This window comes from Macrobrachium rosenbergii, chromosome 52 (assembly GCF_040412425.1).
Source record: "Macrobrachium rosenbergii isolate ZJJX-2024 chromosome 52, ASM4041242v1, whole genome shotgun sequence".
Classification (NCBI taxonomy): domain Eukaryota; kingdom Metazoa; phylum Arthropoda; class Malacostraca; order Decapoda; family Palaemonidae; genus Macrobrachium; species Macrobrachium rosenbergii.
In genome coordinates this window covers 22,145,839-22,170,239 of record NC_089792.1, presented here as the reverse complement: position 1 = coordinate 22,170,239, position 24,401 = coordinate 22,145,839, and the positions used below count along the sequence as shown (strand labels likewise).

Below are 24,401 nucleotides of genomic sequence, written 5' to 3'. Positions count from 1 at the left end.
GAATGGAAATATAATTTCAAGTGGAATTTACCATGAAAATGGAATATTTGAGAGGAAAGTGGATGGTGTTTGTGCATAAATATTATACATTACTGAGTTTGATATGTGAGGGAGGGAGGAGAATGTACTGAAGGCCTTACAAACAATACCTAGAATTCTAACAGTATAAGATTTTATAATTCTTAAAGAGCTATAATAAACAGATTTTGAGATGATGGCAATATAAGTAACGTTTCCCATTTATTTATTTTCTTACTTTTTTCTATGCATTTAAATTAACCATTTACTTTTTTTTTTTTTAGGGGGGCCTTACTAACGAGGCCAGGGACTTGCATGAGATATAGCACCAGATCAAATAAATTCCAGCCTCGAGGAACGTTCCCACCAAGTAAACTTCTAAATTAGGAAAACGTCTCCTCCAGTTACATGCCAGTTCAAAGAACACGTATCTGTTGCACTGTTATCTTTCCAGCCCCCGCGCAGAAAATGAAACTGAACTCCTCAAGGTAGGAGAAAGTCGTGAATACTTTATACAGGATGCGAATGTTACAACGCATTTATACATTTAAATTAAGTACTTCTAAAACGTATTCGGAAAGCATTATGTACTTCACTGAGGACATTTTCAGTGAATGACAAAATGACAGAATAACTTTCTAGCGGCCTCATTTTGGCCGTGAAAAGGTGGAATGAATGGCATTCTTTTGCTTAAAAGATTTGTTTCTTGTTTCTCGTTTTAAACGTTTTTATTTTGTTTTTATTTTTTATTCAACAACACATGGGAAACATTAAAAAACAGTATCTTAAATATCACACGTACCAGTACTATCTTCTCTCTTGAGTGATATCAGCGTAACTTTCAAATTTAATGTCCAAATCATTTCTCTCTCCATACACTGCATAAATACTCGTGCAAATTCACGGACTGCATTCACTTATACGAGATCGAATACATTTTCAAAAAAATACCATTGTAAATTCATAGGTTCCATTCAGTATACTTAAATATTAAATGCATTTGCAATTAAGAATGAAATTGAATTTTTCGTTTATTGTAAATGGCATTTACACGACAAACAGCCTCCGTAACTAAAATGTTATCGGCACAAAAGACATATCACAGCCCACAATGAGCTCCCACATGTCAGAGATCAAATTCCTGTTTAGATTTCAGTCTTAAGGCTTTGATAAAAGTTTTTAAATCGTCATTAAGTATTACAGAGATGAAGCTTTAAAATACCTAATTGCAAACTGAAATTTAATTGTCATTATATAGGCTAGAGAAAGAAGTACTTTTTACAAGTAAAACTTGACTTCTTAGCTCTCTTGTATAGAAAAGCCATAATTCAAAAAGAACATTAAGTGTAAATGGTATCATGAAAAGGTATCAGGCTTTTTGGAATGTTGTTTGAAAAGTATATATATCCATATTATTTAGAATATATATATATTATATATATATATATATATATATATATATATATATACATATATATATATATATATATATATATATATATATATACACATATAAATACACATATATATATATATATAATATAATATACTGATGTGTGTGTGTATATATATATGAAGGTAAACAATGGCCAAGTTGCATTTGGAAACGAGTAAACGCTCAGCTTATAAAAAGGTTTCTTTCAACAATTAAGAGGAGCAGAGCCTTGATAGGCAAACAATAGCTTTCCTCCGAATAGAAAAATTATAATGAATTTTGAGAGAAGTCAATTTAATGGCAGAGAGAGAGAGAGAGAGAGAGAGAGAGAGAGAGAGAGAGAGAGAGAGAGAGAGAATTATTGCCAAGACAGTAATGCCTACTGAAGAAAGAAAAATAAGTTCTAATATAAAGAGAGTGGAAGACAGAAAAGGAAAAGATGCTTTAAAAAAGTTTAGAAACATATTATATATATATATATATATATATATATATATATATATATATATATATATATATATATATATAGTATATAAAAAACATAAAAACAACTAATATTATGATCCATACCAGTTTTTTTTATTTACCATTTTTGAAAAAAGGAAAGGTACTTAGAATGATGAAATTACAATATTTACATCGCAGGAGGACGGCACGGCAGAATGAACATAAAGACTATTAAAAATCTTTTGAAATTTGTCAGGAGTTAGTTGAGCCGAAACCCTCAGAGAGTACACATGTGCCCTTCATAAAACTTATTTCTCAATGGAACTAACAGCATAACGTTTATTAACATTTGGACCAGGCTAAGTAATCATGAAAATCTGTACATTTTACGTATTTTATTGAAAATGAAATTTTTCATTCTTAGGATGATAATCATATCAAAACTAAACCTTTTTTGGCACCACCTGAATCTTTGGCATGACTTCTTTTCTCTAAAGTATAAAAAAAAGCACGGTTATCGTGTAAATGTCAAAATTTATTCAAGCAGTTTAATTCCTTATTCCAACAAAAAATAATAAAAACCTTGATGGATCTGTTATACAAGATCCCTTGATGTTTTAAGATGAGCTCTTAATTGATGCTTTTTTAACTATTATTTTTCTGAAATGAAACGTAACAAAGATTTTCAATGGACGAAGACTGTTATTCTTAGTGAATACTATAGCAAGGCAAGTTATTTCTTTTTGTAATTTCGTAATTTCCCTGTCCTCAGAGAATATAAGCATTCTTTTTTTTTTTATCTCACTTTAACAACAGATGGGCTTATTCAGTTCGTTGTATTACATCACTGAAATACTGAGACATTATTCTAATCTTTCTTTGGCGATTGTTCATACAATGTACATTATACATTCCCTATGCAATGAAATTTTCCTGCACCATCACTGTTCATTTCTTTTGATGGAAAGAATTAATGTGAAATTCATATTCCCATTTATCACAGAGCTACTGACTGTAATTTCCTGTTGCGCAAATTTTTGGTATCTCTCTAATTAACTTGCTTGTTATATACAGTATTAATCGTTGTCAAAACTATAAAAATAACTTTGTACTTGGATAATATGGATTAACTATATTTATGTATGTGTATATACATATACATATATATACACATACATACACACACACACACACACACATATATATATATATATATATATATATATATATATATATATATATACAATATATATATTAGATATATATGGGAAAGCCTTGGCTAGCTAGAAATACTTAGACTTAAATTAATAAACATTTGTCAGTGCTATCACGAGAATGAACAAAAGATATGAAATATTAGGGATCACGAATCTGTTTCAGAGGAAAACGTTAAACGTAAAAGAATCACGAAATCCGAAATAAATACTTGACATTCCCTCGGAAAAATGGGTGAGGTGATGGAAACTGGATGGTGCAAAATATACAGCCAACTATTTCTTTTCAGAAACATGTCTCCCAAATCCTGAAATTCCTGGATGAAGGCAAAGAAAACATTAGGGGATGGGAAAGTTTGCATGAAAACTCTGAAGGGAAGATAGAATACAATACTATGAATAATTTTCTCTCTTTTAAATTTATGCTTTTATAAACGCTTTCTTTTATTTATTAGGTTCTCCGACTTTTTTTTCTACCTGCCTGTGTCTGTTTCTGTTTGGTTTAGGACGATGACGAAAGGCGTAACATTTTGATCCTTATGAAAATTTCATCACTGGAAAACCTAGTGCTGGCTAAAAAAAGTGACTGGGCTGTGCCCAGGATAGAAATGTAACTTCTGACGAGAGGGATCTTTCGTTTGAGTGGCTTCCCTAGCTTACCTCGTAATAATTTCGTTTTCCATCTCCCTAACGTAAAATCCTTTGCATTGTTGGTGTATTTAGAGTAAAGCTGTATTCCTGCATTTGCTTCGTTCATTTGTGAGAGGAATTCGAGTGCTTTGTGTGATTCAATTGTAAACAAACGTGCCTGAGACCTGTATTCATCCGCCGAGCCTGCTTCCAGCTGCATTTGTTGTGTGCTAACGGGATTCGTCCGACATTTTGGAGCCCAGGTTGACAGCTCACCATGTCCGCCATCTTAAAACCTTTGTTGTTATTGGTTGTGTGATTGGTTTGTAGCGCCACAGTCACCTTTAGCATCTGCCTCATTGCCACTTTGGGACTACTTCGTTGCGCGGAGTAACCCACCTCGCAAAATCTTAGCCAGACATAGACTGCGATAGATAGAAAGTAGGATAGGGTTCCATACAATAGATAAAAACCAAGATATAATTTAGTCAGGGAATGATAGGTCTTAGTTAGGAAATATATAACAAGTTCCTATACAAATCCACTGGGGTAAGAAATCATATAAAGAAAAGAACTTATAATTTTAATCATAACTCCTCAGAGTAAGACGTACGACTCGGCCACAGGGAAAGCTATTGTTGCTAAACTAATGCCCAAAGAGAGCCCAAGAAGACATATCTTCAGATAAGAATCCTGACAGTGTGCAGTTATAAAAATTTTACCTAAATTTCCTCAGGCAGCACAAATTTACTGGCTTAATATCTCTCTCTCTCTCTCTCATATATTCAAGTAAGCATTCAACCTAACCTAACCTAGTGTAAGTGGCCCTCTTCATAGAAAGTTCGGGCCGACACCGGGATAATTAATTCAACTAAACCAAATAACCAGAAACACCTCTGTCCCACAAATAGATGAGGACAAGTTAAGATTAATTACAGTTAGAAACGGTTGGTCAGAAGCAAGGTCTTTTACCCAAACTTAATCAAAAGGTAGCCTTTCCCCCCTCTGCATGAGAAGGGGGTAGTAGCACAGCGGGTACTGGGACCAGCCACTCACAAGGGCCTCAAAAGCAACCACAATTCCATTTTCCTTCCTTCCCTAGTGCCACTAATCTGAAGCACTGACATCAACCGAATAGCTTACATCACTCTCTCTCTCTCTTATCTTCCCTTGCTCTCTCACTGAATTGTTACTCTCTGCTGGGGTAGAGTGCATCTTCCTTAAATACAAACTAGCGGACTCACGTAAAGGGTTCCTAGGAACGCACTGGCACCATAGTGCCTGCAAACAAACTTGGAAAAACCAAAACCAAACAAAAGGAGCACAGACGAAAAGTCCTTTTGTGCCTAAGCTACACCAGTACCTAAGGATACTGAGTGCCACCAATGTGACCTTTACACAGTACACCCAACCACAGTGCCACCTTATTGAAAGGGTGCCACATCACTGAAGAGTCACCCTAAATCTGAAGGACCCTTCCTTGCTGCCCAAGTATGTCCGGTCAACCCGGATAGACACCCTTACCCACCAGAATCATGGCAGCAGAGAATTATAAAGCCTTCATGAAGCTGGGGACGGCGGCAGGTCTCACTGGATTAGACTTCGCCACGTGGGTCAAGGAGCAGATGGATGACTTGGCCAAGCAAGAGAAGGAAGAAAGACTTGAACGGCGGAATTACGAAGCCAAGCAGAGGAGGTATGAGGCCGAACAGAGGCAACTGGAAGATGAAAGAGAAGAAAGGAGACGACAGCATGAGTTAGCCTTCATGGAAAAGGAGCTCGGGCTGGAAAGAGCAAAAAAGGAAAATGCCGAAGCTATGGCTAGAGAGCAAGCCTCCAGCCCCACACCTGCTACCCCAAATGCTCCAATCTTCAGCATTAATTCCCTCATCCCCGAGTGGACTGAGGACGAGCCAGAAGCATGGCTGGAGGAAATAGAGGCACTCTTTGACAACTACAGCACCACCGAGACAGAGAGGGCCTTAGTACCAGCCAAGGACATGGAGGGAAAAACTAAGGCAGCCCTTCGCTCACTGGAGAAGAGCCAGAGAGGCGACATGGGTGAAGTGCGTAGAGTCATCATGAAGGCCTACAAAATAACCCCAGAGAAATGGAGACAGCGGTTCCGAGGTCTTGCCAAGGAAGTTGGCTGGTCCCGGACTGAATGGGCCTGTCATCAGACCCAGTCTGGTACCTGCTGGTTTGAATCCTTGTTTTGCACTACGTTTGAGGACCTCTACAATCGGACCATGCTGGAGGACCTTTACCAATGTATGCCTGTGCCCCTAGCTGTATATCTAAATGATAAGCAACCCACCACCCTTATGGAACCCTGCCACATGGCCGATTCATGGGCCTACTGTGTATCTGAGCATCATCTTGTGTGCACAGAGGTATAACCCTCACTTTCTCCCGCCTCTCCGGTGCCCCTCTGAAGCGGGCCTTTGAGTTACATCAGGGAAAATACCCCAGTTGTTTTGTTACTCCTTTGACACAGCAGGAATCTGTTTACCTGTCCAATTTACGCTCCCTTTTCTTCTGATATGTAACTAATGCAAATATATTCATGTAAGCGAAAACCTAAGTGTTTACCTGACACTTCCCCCTTCTGAAGCAGGCCTTCAGCCTACACCTTTGCATAAGTTTACTGGACTTGGCCAAAGAGTCAGATATAAATTTTCAAGGTAAGTTCTCATTGCACTCAGCCATAACATATCAGTGGCAACCCTTGCTTGGAATCTTGCAGATTGCCCCCCTCCCCCCTTTCAGCCGCAATCATCAGCTGAATAGCCGCAATCAAGGTGGTTGCAAACAAAAGAAACGAACCTTCTAACTAGCGTAAAAATATTCCCATACAAGAGCACAAGTGATCCAACTCCACAGTAGGTGCAGTGTTTCATCTTTATGTTAGGTGTGACCAAATCGTGACTGCAAAGTGAGTAGGAAATTGTTAGGACACATGCATGCAAACCCATACAGAATAGAGTTATTAACCTTTACACAAGCTTTCATGGCTAACGCATGATAGCATGTTTTCCACGACAGGCTAGCTAGGAAGTAAAGTGACTTTTGTTGCTGTTGGTGTTTAAAACGAAATAGTGCATGTATTTCCTTCCCATGTGGCTCCAACATTTTCGCCATTCGAAAAAGCTGAGTAAGGCACACAATAGAACCTATATTGGTTAACCTGTCCAGCAATTTTCGTATCGCAGTATCGCTGAAGTTAAAATTTCTTTTTTTACTCTCTCTCTCTCTCTCTCATTGAGGTTAGCAATTCGTTAGGCAAATATATTATTCTTCCTTATCAAGTAAATCTAATAAAACCATAAAACTTTGTTCTGGCTATGCAAGCCAAAAGAAAATTTGTTTAGTATTTGCACCTTGCTTAAAATTCCTCTATAAAGCAACACGTGATACATTCCATTCCAGTCAGTAACTAAGCAGTACCAGAATGCCCCCTTTTCATTCATTCCTCCCTGTCGACCTTGCATTGTCTCGCCGCCCAGACAGCTTTGAGCTGTCCCGCCACAGTGTTGCCAAATCTCACACACCATTGCCAAACCTGGCCCACACTGCACACTAATGTAAACACGAGTAAACCCCGTCACATGCCCTGAATCAGGTCTCCTTAGCATAACGTAAAATACATTCCTCCAACCATGTAACTTAGCCGTGTGGCAACCTAGCCTTGTCCGTGCATGGTAATCTTAAGCCTTACAACCATTCTCTCAAGAAAGTCTGTTCCGGACGTATCTAATACTCAAACCTACGTACGCCATATTATTTACCCGGGCCAGCGTGATCCAATGTCTCTCAGCAACCCTAATGGCATACGTTAATTTGTGATGAACCCCCAAAAATTGTTCCTATAAATAAAAGTTACGTTCTCTAAGACATTCTAACGCGTTCCTACAAATACAAATAACGTCCTCCGACATGCCCTTAACCATTCATTCAGATGTCCTCCGAGATGTCCTAATCATTCCATTCATCCCGAACACCCTTAAGTCCTCTGAGATGCCCTTAACGGTTCATTGAGAACACACCATGTCCTCCAAGACACCCTAATCATTCTGTTCGTCCCGAACACCCTCAAGTCCTACAAGACCCCCTTCACCATTCATTAAGAACATCCTACGTCTTCCAAGATGCCCTAATCATTCCGTTCCTTCCAAACAACCACAAGTCCTCTGAGAAGCCCTTAATCATTTATCAAGAACACCCACACATCCTCCAAGACACCCTAATCATTCCATTTGTTCCAAACATCCTCAATCCTTCCGAGACACCCTTAACTGCTCACTGAGAACACCCCACGTCCTCTGACACATCCTAATCACTCTGTTCATTTTGAACACCCTCAAGTCCTCCGAGACGCCCTTAACCATTCATTGAGACCACCTTATGTCCTCTGAGACACCTAAGCCATTCATTCCGAACACCCTACGTCCTCCGAGATGCCCTAGGAATCGTTCATCACCTGTCCATCGAGACACCCTACGCCGTTCATTCCGAACACCCTATGTCCTTAATGGCGACCTAACTTGTCTATTGGGAACACCCTACGTCCTCCGAGAAGCTCGACAAATCGTTCATCACGTCCCTCGAGACACCCTAAGCTATTCACTCTGAACACCCTACATCCTTTGTGATGCCCTAATTCATTCATCGAGAACCCCCTACATCCTCCGAGACACACAACCATTCATTATGAACACCATTATATCTTTCAAGACATCCTTGGGTCTTTAAGGCCTATGAAATTCACTCACCACAAGCTAGAAGCTCGAGTTTTGTACGGACCTACTGAGTCCATTCCATTTGCTTATTAGAGGTCCCATCACAGGCTCCTGCCCTGCGTCCATCTCAGTGGCACCCCCTGATGGCTCTAGCCTGCCCATGGACCTGCTGGTTACGGTGGACACTGCATCAGATATCTGTCAGATTGACCAGGCTAGAGTGCCAGCTAGTGCCACTGTAGACGAGACTAGGTGGACGATGACCTGGGCAGAGGACCACACCAACTCTGTTCCTACAGTCGAGCTCCAGGTCACAACCCCTTGGGGCACTCAACCTCACTGCACTGGCGTGGTGAGTAAAATCAGGCACTGGGCACGAGACCACATCTGAGGATGTCCTCCCCCCAATGCCACTCCATTGCCTAGCTACCTCCACTAGGGAGGCCTCATCTGTAAAATCACCTGACCAGAACAGCCACCTTGACTGGCATGCCATCGTCAGAAGAATCACCTTCCCCCTGCCGAAGTGATTACTGGAAGGGGCACTCCCCGTGCAAATCCAGGACGAGTCCTCCCTCTTCACGAAAGGATGGCCACCAAAGAAGTCCTCCCTCCTCACGAAAGGACGCTGAAATACCCCAATACCGCTGCAAAACATGCAAGCTGCAAGGGCACTCCACCAATTGGGCTGGATGCCCTAACAATCAACTCAAGACTATTCTGTGGGACAGAGGTGTTCTTTTACTTTAAGAAACGGTGTGAGTGCTCATTCTGCTGCCTAAAGCGCTCCATGTAAAATGAATGAAAATGGTTACAAATACTGTGACACAAGTGCATATGCAAATTTCCGCACTACATGTGCATGGGTAAAAGGGAAAGCAAAATTTTGAACATGCAAGATACACTCTTTCGTTTTTCAACAGTATCTTACGATTAACAAACCATGCTCTTATTAACATTGGTTAGTGTACAGTAAACCCCCGTATTCGTGGGGGATGCATACCACAGCGGCCCCCCACCCCCCGGCAAATAGCTAAAATCCGCGAATACTTAAAACTCTTCTAAAAACACTTAGAACTGCCTATTTAGATAGTTCAAACAGAAAAAAAAAACCTAAAAATGCTTATACAGGTATTATCCTACTTACGATAGAGTTAGATTCCAAAAAACCCATCGTTTGTTGGAAAAACGCATCTCGAATATAGGCTAGCCTACACTAGGGTATTCAGTACCTGTATACAAATATGGTAGCCTAGCCTACACTATAAAGTATACTCTATGCATCCAGGAAATAGTATTTGTTTATATCAGCTAATTCTGGAGATTCATGCAGTGTCTTACGATAATTCAATACAAAGAGAAATTGAATAACAAACAAGAATTAACTTAGCCTACACTATGGTATATCGTGTACATATACGGTAGCCTAGTCTACATTATACTGTACTCTATATTCACATATTAATATCGTACTATACAAACATCAGCATAACTATAGTCTGTTTTTTTCCATCTGTCCACCAGCCTGTGGTGGTCGCGCATGATAACACTGCGTCCGGGCTTTAAATAGTTACGCTATGTGTAAGTTTTAGGTGAATAAAAGGATATCTGGGTGTCCATTTGCAACTGAAAAGTGTTTTAATAATTTACTGTAAGCGAATTACACCGTTAATATTCGAAATAGGTTGAATGAAAGCTGCCTTTTCGGTCTAGCGAATGGAACAGCCAGACACAGTGGCGGGAAAATTGCTTCTCCATAAGTTCACTATGGCAAGATGTCAATTTTATTGGACCACGCCCACTCTGCTACTAAGCTACGTGTTACTTCATTACACGTAAGTATATCAGTATATACTTTTAATTTTTATAAAGTGCGTTTTAGCCAGATACTATATGAAGTAACACGTAGCTTAGTAGCAGAGTAGGTGTGGTCCAATAAAGTTGACATCTTGCCGTAGTGAACAGCGAGAGAAGCAGTTTTTTCCGCCACTAACATCTGGCTTACATTCAACAATAATAACAATATCCTATTTCGAATATTAACGGTGTAATTCGCATACAGTAAATGATTAAAACACTTTTCAGTTGCAAATGTACACCCAGATATCCTTTTATTTACCTAAAACTTACACACATAGCGTAACTATTTAAAGCCCGGAATGCAGTGTTACCATGCGCGAGCACCACAGGTGGGTGGACAGATGGGAAAAAACAGACTATAATATGAAAGTGATGTGGAATGACAGTTCAAGGTCGCGGCCGCTAGTGAAAAATGTAAACAAAGCCACATGCGTTTGTTTACTACCACTGTGAGTTCAAGATGGCCGCGAGTGGGTAGGTGCTAAGGTCCTTTTCTGCCCGATCGAGCCACACCTTGGGCTCGGCCTCAGTCCACTTGGGCATAAAGGTATGAGCCTGAGTGAGGGCGGATTCGCTGGGGCTGGAGAGGAGCTGGCAGTGCCAATTTGGGCCATCTGTAACTCATGGGCCCACTGCTTTTCCTCCCTTTTGAGCCTATCCTTTCTTTCTTTCTTGTTCTTCCCTTGCAAGTCTATCCAGCCTATCTTGCTCTTCCTTCTTGTCCTTTCTCTCTTGTTCTTCCTTCTCCTTTCTTTCTTGTTCTTCCTTCCTCTCCTTTCTGTCTTGTTCTTCCTTCGCACTTTTATCGAGCGCTCTTCCTTCTTTGCCTTTCTTTCGGCCTCTCTCTCCGCCTTGGCATCGTCCATTCTCCCTTGGACCGACTCCCTCAGGGATTGTCCTGACAGTCCCGTGTCCTTTCCAGTGGACATATAGCACTTGAAGTCTTCATTTTGTTGGGTTCTGGATGTCATAGACATCTTGAGATAACGCTTATATGGATGTGACCCTTTAGAAAATCAGTATGTCTGAAAAGACCTAAGTTTGTTTGTGATGAACTGGTTTTTAATGTGTCTCGAAATACGTAAATTGTATTCTATTTCACGCATGGACTCGGCTGGCTATTGCATGAATGTTGGGGCTTTTTGGTTCGCCTCGTAGGACATGATTTGTTCGTAGGGAACCTTTTTTTCATTGTTGTCTCACAGGATGTGGTTTCAGATTCATGCATGGGCTTGGCCGGTTACTGCATGAATCTTAGGCTTTGGTTCGGGGAGTGTTTGCCCATTCCCGAGAATTTGGCTTTTCTTGTGATAAGGAAAAAAATTTCCTTTTAGGGAAGTCGCAATTCGTTTTAGGTTCGGGAACTCAGTGAGCATCGTGACACTCTTAGAATAATAACCCCGACAAAAAAAATTAAAAAAGAAAGGACATAGCGTAAAACTAAAAAAAAAAAAAAAGCTTGGAGAGACACTGGGTTGCTGGCGCAGAGGGGGTAAGGTTTACGTACTGATGCAAATTGGTGGTTTAGAAACCAGCCGTTTTTAGAAGTACGCTTCTATTTATTTCTATAGAAGTGGTAAGTTCATCGTCGAGAGACGGATAAGTTAAAATTATATTATTTGCAAGTTACACTGATAAATGTGTGTATTTTGCCAACCCTAATAAGAGCCTTTTCCTTCAATCTAGTGTAGGTTCAAAACTTAATTCTATTATACACGGGCACTGTTTGCCTAAGTCACTTGCTTAGGAATTTGCCTTTCCCAATTTTTAGCCTTCCTTGCATGTGCCCTGAAAAGGACAGTAACCACTTGGGTTTGCACATTAACTGACAACTCAAGGTCGTCTGGTACTCACCTGGCAACAAACATATTATTCTGCTTATGGTTTATTTAGAGGTATATCTGTCAGTGTGACGATGCTGATACAAGGCACAGTCAAGAGAGATTTCCACCACTAACAAACCCTCTGTAAACGGAGAGATTCACGAATTAAAAGCCCGTAAGGACGCAGTAAAATATACATAGGAGAAGGCGAGTACTGAGGATGCCAAGAAGCCTTGAACACACGATTTTATGTAATTATTTAAACACAGGTGTTTGCTTAACCCTGCCCTAACAAGGCAAGATTGATCCGGAAATACAGGTACTTAGAAATGGAAATAGGAGGTTTAGTTAAAACAGTGTGACTGACGGGAAGAACCTTTGCAACAGATCACTTTACCTTGTAGAGGAGAAGCCCTTCGTTGGCTGAGTCGGTTGAATTTCAGACTGTCACTCAATGGGCTGGAGTTCGATTCCCCCGGCCGGCTGATGAAGAGTTAGAGGAATTTATTTCTGGTGATAGAAATTAATTTCTCGCTATAATGTGGTTCGGATTCCACAATAAGCTGTAGGTCCCGTTGCTAAGTAACCAATTGGTTCTTAGCCATGTAAAATAAGTCTAATCCTTCGGGCCAGCCCTAGGAGAGCTGTTAATCAGCTCAGTGGTCTGGTAATACTAAGGTATACTTTTTTTTCAGCAAGAAATGGTGGCGGAGGAAGGGCTGGGCTTCTCTGGTAAGAACAACCCAAGTCTTATTCAGACATTAAAATTCGTTCATCAAGAACACACCAGATCTTATTCAAACATATTAAACATCGTTCATCAAGAACAGAGAGGCAGAACGGCAGGATAGGGAGAAGGAAAGAAAGGCGATGAAGGAAGAGCAAGATAGGCTAGATAAACTCGCAAAGGAAGAACAGGGGAGAAAGGAGAAGAGCAAGATAGGCTAGATAAACTCGCAAAGGAGGAACAGGAGAAAGAGGAGAAGGAAGAACAAGATAGGCTGGATAGACTTGCAAGAGAAGAACACGCAAGACAGGAGAAAGAACAAGAACAAAAGGATAGGCTCGAAAGGGAGGAAAGGCAGTGGGCCCATGAGCTACAGATGGTTCAAACTGGCACTGCCAGCTCCTCTCCAGCCCCGGGTGAATCTACCCTCAATCAGGCTCATACTTTTATGCCCAAGTGGACCGAGGCCAAGCCCGAGGTGTGGCTCGATCGGGCAGAAAGGGTCCTTAGTGCCTACCCACTCGCTCCCGCCGAAGTCTCCCTACTCTTGGGAAAATTCCTCGAAGGAAAGGGTCTAATTGCTTTCAACACCCTCCCTGAGGTGGATCGAGGGAAATGGGTGGAAGTGCCCCAGGCGATCACAAAGGCGTATGAAATCACCCCTGAACACTGGAAGCAGCACTGGAGAGGCCAGATAAAAGAAGCAGGACAGACCTGGTCTGACCGGGAGTATCAATCAGATAGGGCCCTCTCTAAATGGCTAGAGTACCTGGGAGTCTCCACCGCCGAGGACATCCTCGAGCGGTTCAAGATTGAAAATTTTTTATATTGCACCCCTTCCGCCCTAGCCACCCATGTATGCGAAAAAGTGCCCACAACTCTAGCGGAGTGCTGTCGCATTGCCGACACATGGGACACCCACCACGACCATGCAAGTTCCTTGGGACATAAAATATGCCCTCCTTCTTTTAACTCCGGCACCACTCCGCCCAAGAATGGGCAGTCGCAGAAGCCCATTGTGTGTGGGTTCTGAAAAAAAGCAGGACATTCCACTAAGCAGTGCCGAAACAAACCCTCGCCTGGGAATCCACCAACTAACAAGCCTGCTCCCTCCACAGGGGCAGTGCCACGAAGGGATTATAGTCAGAGCTATTGCACGGCTTGCAAAGTTTATGACCACTCTCCCACATGGGCAAAATGCCCTAATAATAAATCAAGTACTCCTGCTATTGCCTTGGCAGTTACAAATCTCAAGTCCTTAGGCCCTCCAGCCGAGGGTCCCATATATGTGGCACCTCCTCGTAGTAACTACCCTGCACGCCAGGTCAAGGCATTTGATAACTCTGGCATGCAAATTTTCTTCATAAGGGAAGACAAAGTTCCCTATGGAGCTATCGTTAACCAACATAAACTTTTCACAATTGAGGGTATCCACCAATTTAAAATGATACTCCCTACTGTTCAGTTGGGAGTCACAAGACATCATAGATCCAAAATTTTCAATCTTGCTGTAGCAAGCTATATTCCTGGAGATTATGACATCCTCCTGGGACAGGACTCCAGTCCCCAATTAAGTTACAGCAATCCAGGGGTCCAAATCCCCAAAATCATTCAACAGGCACTAGTAAGTCTCAAACGCCTACACTCATTACAATGCCAGTGCCACCTGAATATGATGTGCAGTGGGCCCCTCCAGCATGATCGATCCCAGATCCCACTCCAGTGCCCGGCCCTGCCCCAGTGCTAGTGCCAGGGCCCCAAATAGATCTCCCTCCAGGAGATTCCAAACTCAATTCCCAATCTCTGCCAGTGCCACTTGCATGCACTGAGCAGTGCCAAGCTCCATCCGTCCCAGACGACGAGCAAATTCCAAATCAAATAATGGTGTCTGACCCTGCCTTAGTGCCAGCACCAGAGCATGCCCCTGACCTCCATTCATGAGATCCCAATCAGGATCCCCTCTCTTCTCCCAGCCTGGCTCCGCTACCAGCGTCGGTAAGAGAGATGGATCCTTCCAACCACAGCGGAAGCTCAACCGAAGATGCGGTCTCGCAACCCGTGCCTGAGCTGGTCATGGTAACCTGCGAGCCCATCATGCCCTCTCTTTCTCGGTCCCCCGCAGACATGACCATGGGTAAGGATTCTGCCGTGTCTCAAATGGCCGATGAACTCACAGAACAGCGGTAACTTGGGATAGAGCCTGCAATGAATGCCCTGATTCGGCAGCCACAGAAGCCGACACAGGTGGCAATCTAATGTCCTCCTTGGACTCGGTTCGACCAATTCCCCTACCAAGGAGAACCATCAACCTAAAGAGATCTGAGGCAGAAATCACGGGCATGGGTAACGTCAGGCAGCTTGAAGAGAGCTGCTGAGCTCTCCTGGCACCAGTGCAAATTTGGCACAGTGCCACCCTTTTATCCTACGAAGTTCCTTGGCACCTCTATCCACAAGAGGGTAGCAGGTTTCCTCACCTGTTTATTTTTCTTATAACTCTGTGATTTATTCTCTTCCTTAAGCATTTTCCCTTTCATTATTTTGTTCAATTAATCATATTATTTTACACCTCACAAAGGCTTATATTTTACCTTGCTTCCCACTCTGCCAATGCAGAGTGCAATTGACAGACATCCCAATTTTGTAAGTCCTATGACTCTTTTGAAGCCCCTTGTGCAAAAGGATAAACCTAAGCCATTTTTTTTGTAGGCTAAAGAGTATAATTTCAGCATATTTATCATCATTTCTTCATTAACATTATCATTTGCCTTCTTTGTTATTCCCTCATAACTTAAACCCCGAGTCCGTGAAAGGGAAAGACTGTCTGTCCTAGGGCATCTCAGAGGACGTAGGGTGTTCTCAATGAATGAATTAAGGCGTCACAGAGGACATAGGATGTTCAGAATGAATGGCTTAGGGCATCTCAGAGGACATAAGGTGTTCTCAATGAACGGTCAAGGGCGTCTTGGAGGACTTGAGGATATTCCAAATGAACAGAGTGATTAGGGCATCTCAGAGGACGTGGAGTGTTCTCAATGAGCGGTTAAGGGTGTCTCGGAGGAATTGAGGCCGTTTGGAACGAACAGAATGATTAGGGTGTCTCGGAGGATGTGGGGTGTTCTTGATAAACAGTTAAGGGCATCTCGGCGGACTTGCTGTTGTTTGGAATGAACGGAATGATTAGGGCGTCTCGGAGGATGTAGGATGTTCTAAATGAACCATTAAGGGCATCTCGGAGGACTTGACGGTGTTCGGGACGAACAGAATGATTAGGGTGTCTCAGAGAACATGGTGTGTTCGCAATGAACCGTTAAGGGCATCTCGGAGGGCTTGAGGGTGTTCAGGAGGAATGGAATGATTAGGGCATCTCGGAGGACATCTGAATGAACGGTTAAGGGCATGTTGGAGGACGTTATTTGTATTTGTAGGAACGAGTTAGAATGTCTTAGAGAGCGTAACTTCTATTTATAGGAACAATTTTTAGGGGCTCATCACAAATTACATAAAATCATGTGTCCATGGCTTCTTGGCACCCTGTACTCGCCTTGTCCTGTGCATGTTTTACTGCATCCTTACTGCTTTTAATCCACGAATCTCTCCGTTTACAGAGGGTTTGTTAGCCGTGGAAATCTCTCTTGACTGTGCCTTGTATCAGCATCGTCACAACAACAGATACAACTTCAAGCTTTCCCAGTTATAATTAACCTCTCAGGCCTTGCCTGCCTGATTAGTCCATTTCATCTTCTGATAGTTCACTTCATGCAAATACACGTAATTTTAAACATACACTAACATGTTTACTTACAAATACTTTGTGAGTACAGGCCCTCAGCTCAGGTAAATTCCCCCTTTTTTCTTGTTTTTACGATTTCCTGAATCAACAGCAGCCAGATTTTATACAAAAATAGAGGTAAGTAACAAGATCATTCATTTAAGAGTCTATAACTGGCTCATGATAAGCATTTCCCCAGGTTAAATCATAAATTTATATATATATATATATATATATATATATATATATATATATATATATATATATATATATATATATATATATATATATATATATAATGTTAAATGACCCTATTCCTAGGTCAAATAGGGCTATCTTTTATTGCTATACCTCTTTTAAGAACAGGATCAAACATCTTACTTTCCTAAGATGTCTCTGGTAGCTGTGGCTCATCCTGGGTCAGCAGATTCCTTCTCCCTCAACGACTTCTCTCACTGAATCTATTCTTAAACGAAGGCCTACAGGAATTAAACCCTGGTATACAAAACTAGACTTCATTTGCAAATTTAATCAAAAGTGATTCAGCAAAAGCTACGATCATGAAATGGAGTGAGTTCCACCCCCTACAAATGGAAATCATCACTAGAGGAAATTCTGATTCACAAACATTCAGATTAATGATTCGAGACCAACTAATACTAGTGACTAACACCCTGGTCACCAAACAAAGTAATAAGGTCATAATTATTCTAGAACACAATAAATGACATATAGTATGTAAAAGAATAAACACCACTTCCAAAATATTCGTCCTCAGAGGACAAAACCAGAATTCCTGTTGAAAGAAGCATATCACATATTAAAACCTGAAATGGTGTTACATGACATTCCTATTCAAAACAGAAAAATGTACAATGGAAAACTGAACAGGAAAATCCATAATGGAAACAGAGGAATTTCACTGCAGCACAACTGAGTCTTTCCACAAAATGTCTGGAAAAGATATGTGTTAATGAGTTATGGTACTCACTTTCTATGGCGACAAATAACAGATTTTCCAGTGGCAGTTCTTCAACACTGCACCACTAACCAAATCAGACCCAGTCTCAAAATGAAGTCCCCCTGCAAGAGTCTATCCCCTGATAATATACCATTAGGGAGTGCCACAAACATATGCAATCACACTGTCTCCATGCACTTAAATCCTGATCATGGTTAGGAAAACACACATGCATGTATCAGACAACTACACTGTCCAATGTCGACACAAATGCACCTACAGCGGAAGTGCCACTGACAGGCCGGCATATAGCCTAGTTCTTCACAGTTGTCCAAGACTTTTTATATACAGTATATATATATATATATATATATATATATATAAAATATATATATACTGTACATTATTTTAATTTATTGTACACCAGGCTACATTTGGTATGGTTCCAGGTATTATTTTATAAGTTGCCAATACACAATATGAAATTGTAACCTACATTTTTGAAAAGAGCTCTTCATCAAATTACAACTTATAAGGTAAGACAATACCGACCACCTTCCCCCTCCATAACTAATATGGTAAAATTATAACCACAGTAAACACCCCAAGGTTACATGGTATTATTTTATATTGGCAACTTATAAAATTTTACCTGGTTCCATTCCAGGGGGGGGGCACACCTCCCTAACTAGGTAAGGTTGTGGCAACCTTGGTTAGGTTAGATTATTTATTGTATTTTGAAATTCACTCGTTTGGTGTTCCCCCCACCAAAATCCCCTGCTTTCCCGCTGCGGTCCCCCATAATCATTTAATAAAAGGGGGTTGCTTCAATGATCATTATTTCTCTTTATTAGTTTTATATATAAGTTCCTCACATTTCTGTCAATCAATTAATAAGTGCTCTAGTGATTTTCAAAACAAAAACCACAAAATAAGGTACAGAGCTTTCTTAGAATTGCTAGACAAACTAATTATGACAATACTTCACTAAGTTAGTCTAGCATTACGGTATTTTACTTAATATCGTAACCTGATACTGGATTTTAAATTCTGTGATCTTTAAATCTCCCTAATATGAAATTCATACTAAAATCTATCTCAAATTCACTGTTACAGAGATACTTCCAGTCTTTTTGATGTTTTAGCTTTCATTCCCAAAGAGCTAGTGCTAAAAAATGTACTCATGAGCATGGCTGTGGTATTAAAGCAAAATTTACTAGCTTTAATAGCAACACTTAATTCAATACTGCTTATGTTGAATTACCAGTCACATTTTCCCTAGGTACAGGGATACTCTTAGTCTTGGTTTTAATTACACTAGCCTTGGCCTATGAAAAAGTTAGCATATTAGTTAGCCTATTTAGGACGTTTCCTTTTCAAATTTTGTATCTTAAAAACCTAACCGAGACAGACTGATGTATTAAACTAAACTCATTTACAAAGAAGTGAATGAATGGCCTCCCTTCTGGTTAGGCATAGGCTTGCCTAAGCCACTGAACTTCAACTCAAAGCCACTGGCCTAGGGAGATTGTCATTGAGTTGCACTCTAGTCTTAGGCTATCCTATGTCAAGTTCAGTCATCATAATCAAAAATTTTAAAATGAGTATGGAATACAATTTTGGCTATGAATCTGTCCTGGCCCCATTATTTCTATCAACAAATTGACCGACTGATTGATTGAATATGAATTTAGACCAAAGCACTGGACCTATGAGGTCACTGAGCGCTTAAACAGAAATTGAGGAAAACCTAAGCAAACTCATTTTTCCTATACTTTTAGTTCTGCTGATGAAGGAGGTGGTGTGTTTATTGTCGGTAAATTAATATTAACCTCATATCTACCCAACGTGGTTGGGAACCCTTACGGAATGTGGGGTTTTGTAAATGATAGTTAGAAAGACCGGACCGCGATGTTTTTATTATGGAATGGTTCAGCACATTCTCAAGTCATCAGGAAGCCATATGTTTAAGAAGGGATTGGCTAAGGAAACTATTATAAAAGGAACCATACTAACCTATCATACCCTAACCTAACCTAACCTAGCATGCTGTGTTATTTAGCTGGGGGGGGGGGGGCAGCAACCTGGAAACCCCCAAGTGAAGGAAACTCCAATTTTTACAAGCTCCCCTATGACACCGCGGATGCGCGATGCCATTCCAGGATAGCCAGTATTCAACTGCTGAGTTAAATACACTTGCCCGACAACATGTAATGGTAATTTCTTGATAAGCCATCGAAATACTATTAGAAAAGGTGTAATGCCTACAGTGCACAACATGAGGTGCACTGACGGTCGTCTGCCCCGATAGCGGGTATCAACAAACTGCTGGGTGACTCACGTTATCTTTTGCGGCAATTTCTATACATCCTTCAGATTTCTTACTTGTCACGGCTGATTTTCTATAACATGTCTAATCTCAGCAACACCGCCTGAATGAAGCTTCAAAATTCGGACAACCTTTCACTTTGCGGTAAAATTTAGCAGTGCAGTGACTGCAATGTCTAGTTTAAGGGTATCTCGCTGCACCTCATGGGTTAAACTTGGTGTCTAATAATGTCTATAACAACACTATTTTGCTGGTTGTGTTTACATACAGTCTTAAACTAACCAATCTCCCAATAAAAGGGCTATTTATGTGTTTGTTCAAAACTAAGAACGTACATTGTCAGTCAATAAGAAAATATTAGTTAACACTACGGCAGAGTAAACTGATTAACTAAACAAGGATGTAACTGGCGAATGTCGGCGAAGGCACTGCAGAGTCACTTCATCATCTTCATGTGACTCGGGTTCCAATAATGTCCTGCCACATTTTGACATTATTTCAATCCATTTTACCTCAATTCTAGTACTATTCTCGGATCGTATTGCAATATCTGAAGGCATAGACATTTTTCAGATACTATTGATGGTATCTGTTGTCATTTCTATTTAATGGGCTTAACAGGACATGTGAATTCAAATAGAGACGTTAACTAAAAACCCGATTTCCTTGTGGCTCCGGTTGTATGTTAAGGTTTTGCGGCAAAGGGAATTTAAACAACAGTGGTAACTTGCGCGAGATTCAAAACGCGTTTCCAATGTATTATACTACAACAGAGAAGGTGATGAGGAAAATAAACTGACGTAGAAAGCTACCGAGTATACTCGGCAAAAAAAACTGAAGATGCAGTTTTCTTAAATCTACGGTCACATATTACTCAAATGCCACACCTGGCAACTCACGAAAGGGGGTGGAACTTTAAAGCCATCGCGTGTGTTGCTTGCTAGATTTCCAACAATATTAAAACATAAAGATTCTGTAGAAGTCCTATAATCATTGATACTAGAATGCAATAACAACCTCCACATTATTCATTGAAGTTTTGCTAGCATCAGCTTAGAGTAGAATATCGATCATCCTTCTTTAAAACCTGCCGTGATACCATAACTGATGTTGTTACACTAAAATGAAATAAAATTCATGCTTAATTGGAAATACAGTCTTAATTAATAAGAGAATGTGTTTCAAATTTGGGCGATATCCAAGGGAAATCGTGAGGAACAATACAGGGATGATTGCAATATTATGATGAGAGTCAGTTTTTGTTAAGCACGGGCCTATCTATAAATACTTAATTCATTATATTTTCTTCGAGATTCAGTAGTAATATATTTGTAAAGTGTGTTTTAGAAGAAGAAGAAGAAGAGAGAGAGAGAGAGAGAGAGAGAGAGAGAGAGAGAGAGAGAGAGATAGTACTGGTGGTAGACTTGTGATGTGATGGAAAAGGTGGGGGGGCGGGAGAGTGATGAGTTGGTGTACAGATACCTGGGATACCGGCTGGAATGGCTGCCAAAATCCTGCTTTCCTATACTAGACAGAATTTGAAGTGACCATAGTATTCACATTAATTCTCTAAGAAATCCATACCCTAGTCTTGATTTGATTCGAGTTGCTGTAACATTCAAAGATTGCAAAAAGATGGGAAAAAATTCAACCATAGGCTCTGGTCACCTACTTTTTTTGGTAGTCTCAACTTTGGAAAATCTATTTTCATCGAAAAATCATTCACGATAAAAGCTGTGTAAAGTAAAAATATTTATTGCCACAAATAACTCGATATCTACTGCACAGCAATGAAAGTTTTACGTGCAAAATATGCTGAAGTATTGGGAGATCTGTCTTTCGGCAAGTAATGCAGTCGTGTTAGCTGTGTAGGCTAACTCCGAACTGCTTGTAATGGGAGCATAGCTAGAAAATCTTCGACTTGACAGGTTACGTTAACCCTGATAAAGATTTCCTTTTTATGACAGTAGCTTTGTAAACAGCTAACATTCGATCCGTGTCAACGTCAAGTCATCGAAGTGTGAAAGCCGTTTCGGTAGTCTTTAGATCTTGATTTCACCAATATCCAGTGACTTGTGCTTTCCCGTCCGAAGTTCTCGGGCTTCTCACATCACAGCCTTGGAGTCACCGATCCATGCACTGACCAAATCAAACTTATCTAAGCTTAACCGGTCAGAAGGCCAGCGGTGCAGCAAACATGCTGCCTTTTTTTTTTTTCTTTGACACCAGACTTGGAAATTGTTGGAATCGTTTTTGATGCTGGATTCTCAATGTATACAGTAGGGCAGGAACTTTGGACTCACCCCTCGCCCTGTACAGTATGCAGCAAAACTCGTAGACTTTTTTTTATTTTTGTACTGGACAAGCGTTGTTCTCAAGTTGCCATACTTGGTGTTAAATCTTATATTTGACTGGAAACAAGTGTATGTATGAGGAAAAGTTGGTCACTTGTTATGCAGAATCTCATCATTGAAATACACTGGATCGTGAAAAACAAAAATATTTCATGCTACAATAATATTTCAGAACGAAAACTAAATATGTTACTGTAGCATGAATCCCTCGGCTTACCGCGACTCCCGTGAGTCGTTGAACCGTCAACCTCCGACCCCCGACGTTTCTTCTCAATCACCTTCATCTGCCGAGGATGAACCTCTGGCAGACCTTAACTCTACACCTTCTTTGGTCGACCAGGAAGTCCGGCCGGGATGCAGAGATATTGCAGATGCTGGCTCTACCCTTACGACGGTTGTCGCAGCAGCCGAAGTAGGGGGCCTCCCGGTAGCTTCCAGTGCTACCTCTGATTCTGCTCCTGATGATGGCACTTCTGGCCTTTCCCCAGAGCCGCTGCCTTCGTCACCGTCTAGGAATGGCGTAGCCAGACCTTGGAGGAACCCGAAGAAGAAGAAGGGGTGGAAGAGATCCAATTAACCCATAAGAGCCACAAGCTCTCCTTGGCACTCGTGTCCCATTGGCACAGTTCCATTTCCATCTCAGAGCGATCCTGGCACCTACCCAGAGGAGGTAGCCTGTGTGACCTCTGCCCAAGTAGACTGACATCTAACACCCTAGGCAATCTTTTATTATTAACCCTGATAATAACCTCGTGATAAAACTGTCCAACGCTCAAGCTAGTAAAAACCTGACCGGTTAACATAATCAAACCTTCAGGTTGCTCATGTCCAAAATTATTGAGTGTGTTATCCCGTAAAGAATTGCGTAATCCGTTATTAATTGCATTTCCCATGCACCTGTTGCCTAGGAGCAGAGTTCCCCTGTCGTCAGAGGCAGCCAGTAGAAGTCTGTAGATACCTTTGCACAGGCGTTAGGTTCTAGGTTCTGCTGTAGTAAGTTACCAAAACTAGTATCCCCTCCTAGCAGTTAGGTAAGTCCTTTTAGCTAGCTGCATTGCGAAAGTACAACTCATTTAGGGAAGCTAACTGACTAGTCAAGACGAATAACTTACTTAGCCAAGGCCTTCGTGCCCGAAAGGGAGTGAACGCCTTCCTAAAGTGGGGAGCGTTCACATATTTAGAAAATTTGTCCCTTCAGCCCGTCAGCTAGGAAATCAAATTTAATGGAAGCTGGAGGAGACTCCACTAGCTAGGAGGTGGACCTATGTAGACGTCCTGCTCCATATCGTCTGGATTTGGGAGGGGGGGTTTCGGCGGGGAATGCCGACGTCTTAGCCCAGCATCGTATGATTTTGGGGGATAGAAGGTCGTTAGGGACAGAGGGACCAGTCAGGACCGTAATTGGGCTGCTATGCTGACCCTAGAAGCCTTAGCTATAAGACCTATTTCCCTTCGATCGTTTTACTGTCTGTCATTGCTCTCCCAGATCGACCAATGCCATTGTGCCCAGCCCTAGAAATCGAATGGGAGATGCATCGCGATTCGCGACCTGACTCGACACTCCGTTGGAGACCACGAACGCACGCAGTTGGCGAAGTCTCTCTTCCTCTTATACTGGCCAAGTGTCGGAACTTCTGCGGCTGAAATTCGTCCTTTGCAAGCGAGCTACATGCACGGATGCAATAAGAATCCAGTTATCTGGCTCTTCGAGTGGTCTGCCCTTGCCCTTGTGAACCAAATAGCCTTAGGCGTTTAACTGCCATCTTGCTATGTGCAAGGGTCTTCTAACTGTCAACGGTCCATGGTCACTTGGCACAGTCCCACCTCTGTGTTCACGTTGCGCTAAACTAGAATTGTCAACCCGTCTCAACAGCAGCGGTTTTCATTTGTGTGTCAAACTCTTTCAGGGCTGTAGCCCTTTCAGATTCATTTATTTGTTACGCATTGTCTTGCTTTTATTGCGCATTGTATGTACCTTGCTTGCTGCTCAGTCAGCCATTTCATATTGATTTGCTGATTGCTCAGTTTTGTAGATTCAATTTAAAGTTATTCTACCGGTTTGAAAGGCGACCTCCATTTCCCTGTTTAATTAGGT

The 24,401-nt window shown here is 41.3% G+C and overlaps 1 long non-coding RNA gene across 1 annotated transcript in view; it reads right to left on the bottom strand.

Moving 5' to 3' along the window:
* The window catches only part of LOC136833748 (uncharacterized), a 336,120-nt gene extending 315,750 nt beyond the window's left edge, over nucleotides 1–20,370 (bottom strand). Inside the window, exon 1 of the long non-coding RNA XR_010851576.1 lies at nucleotides 19,965–20,370. This is a non-coding gene — a long non-coding RNA (uncharacterized lncRNA). The remainder of the gene's footprint in view (nucleotides 1–19,964) is intronic.
* Nucleotides 20,371–24,401: the final 4,031 nt, after the last annotated feature.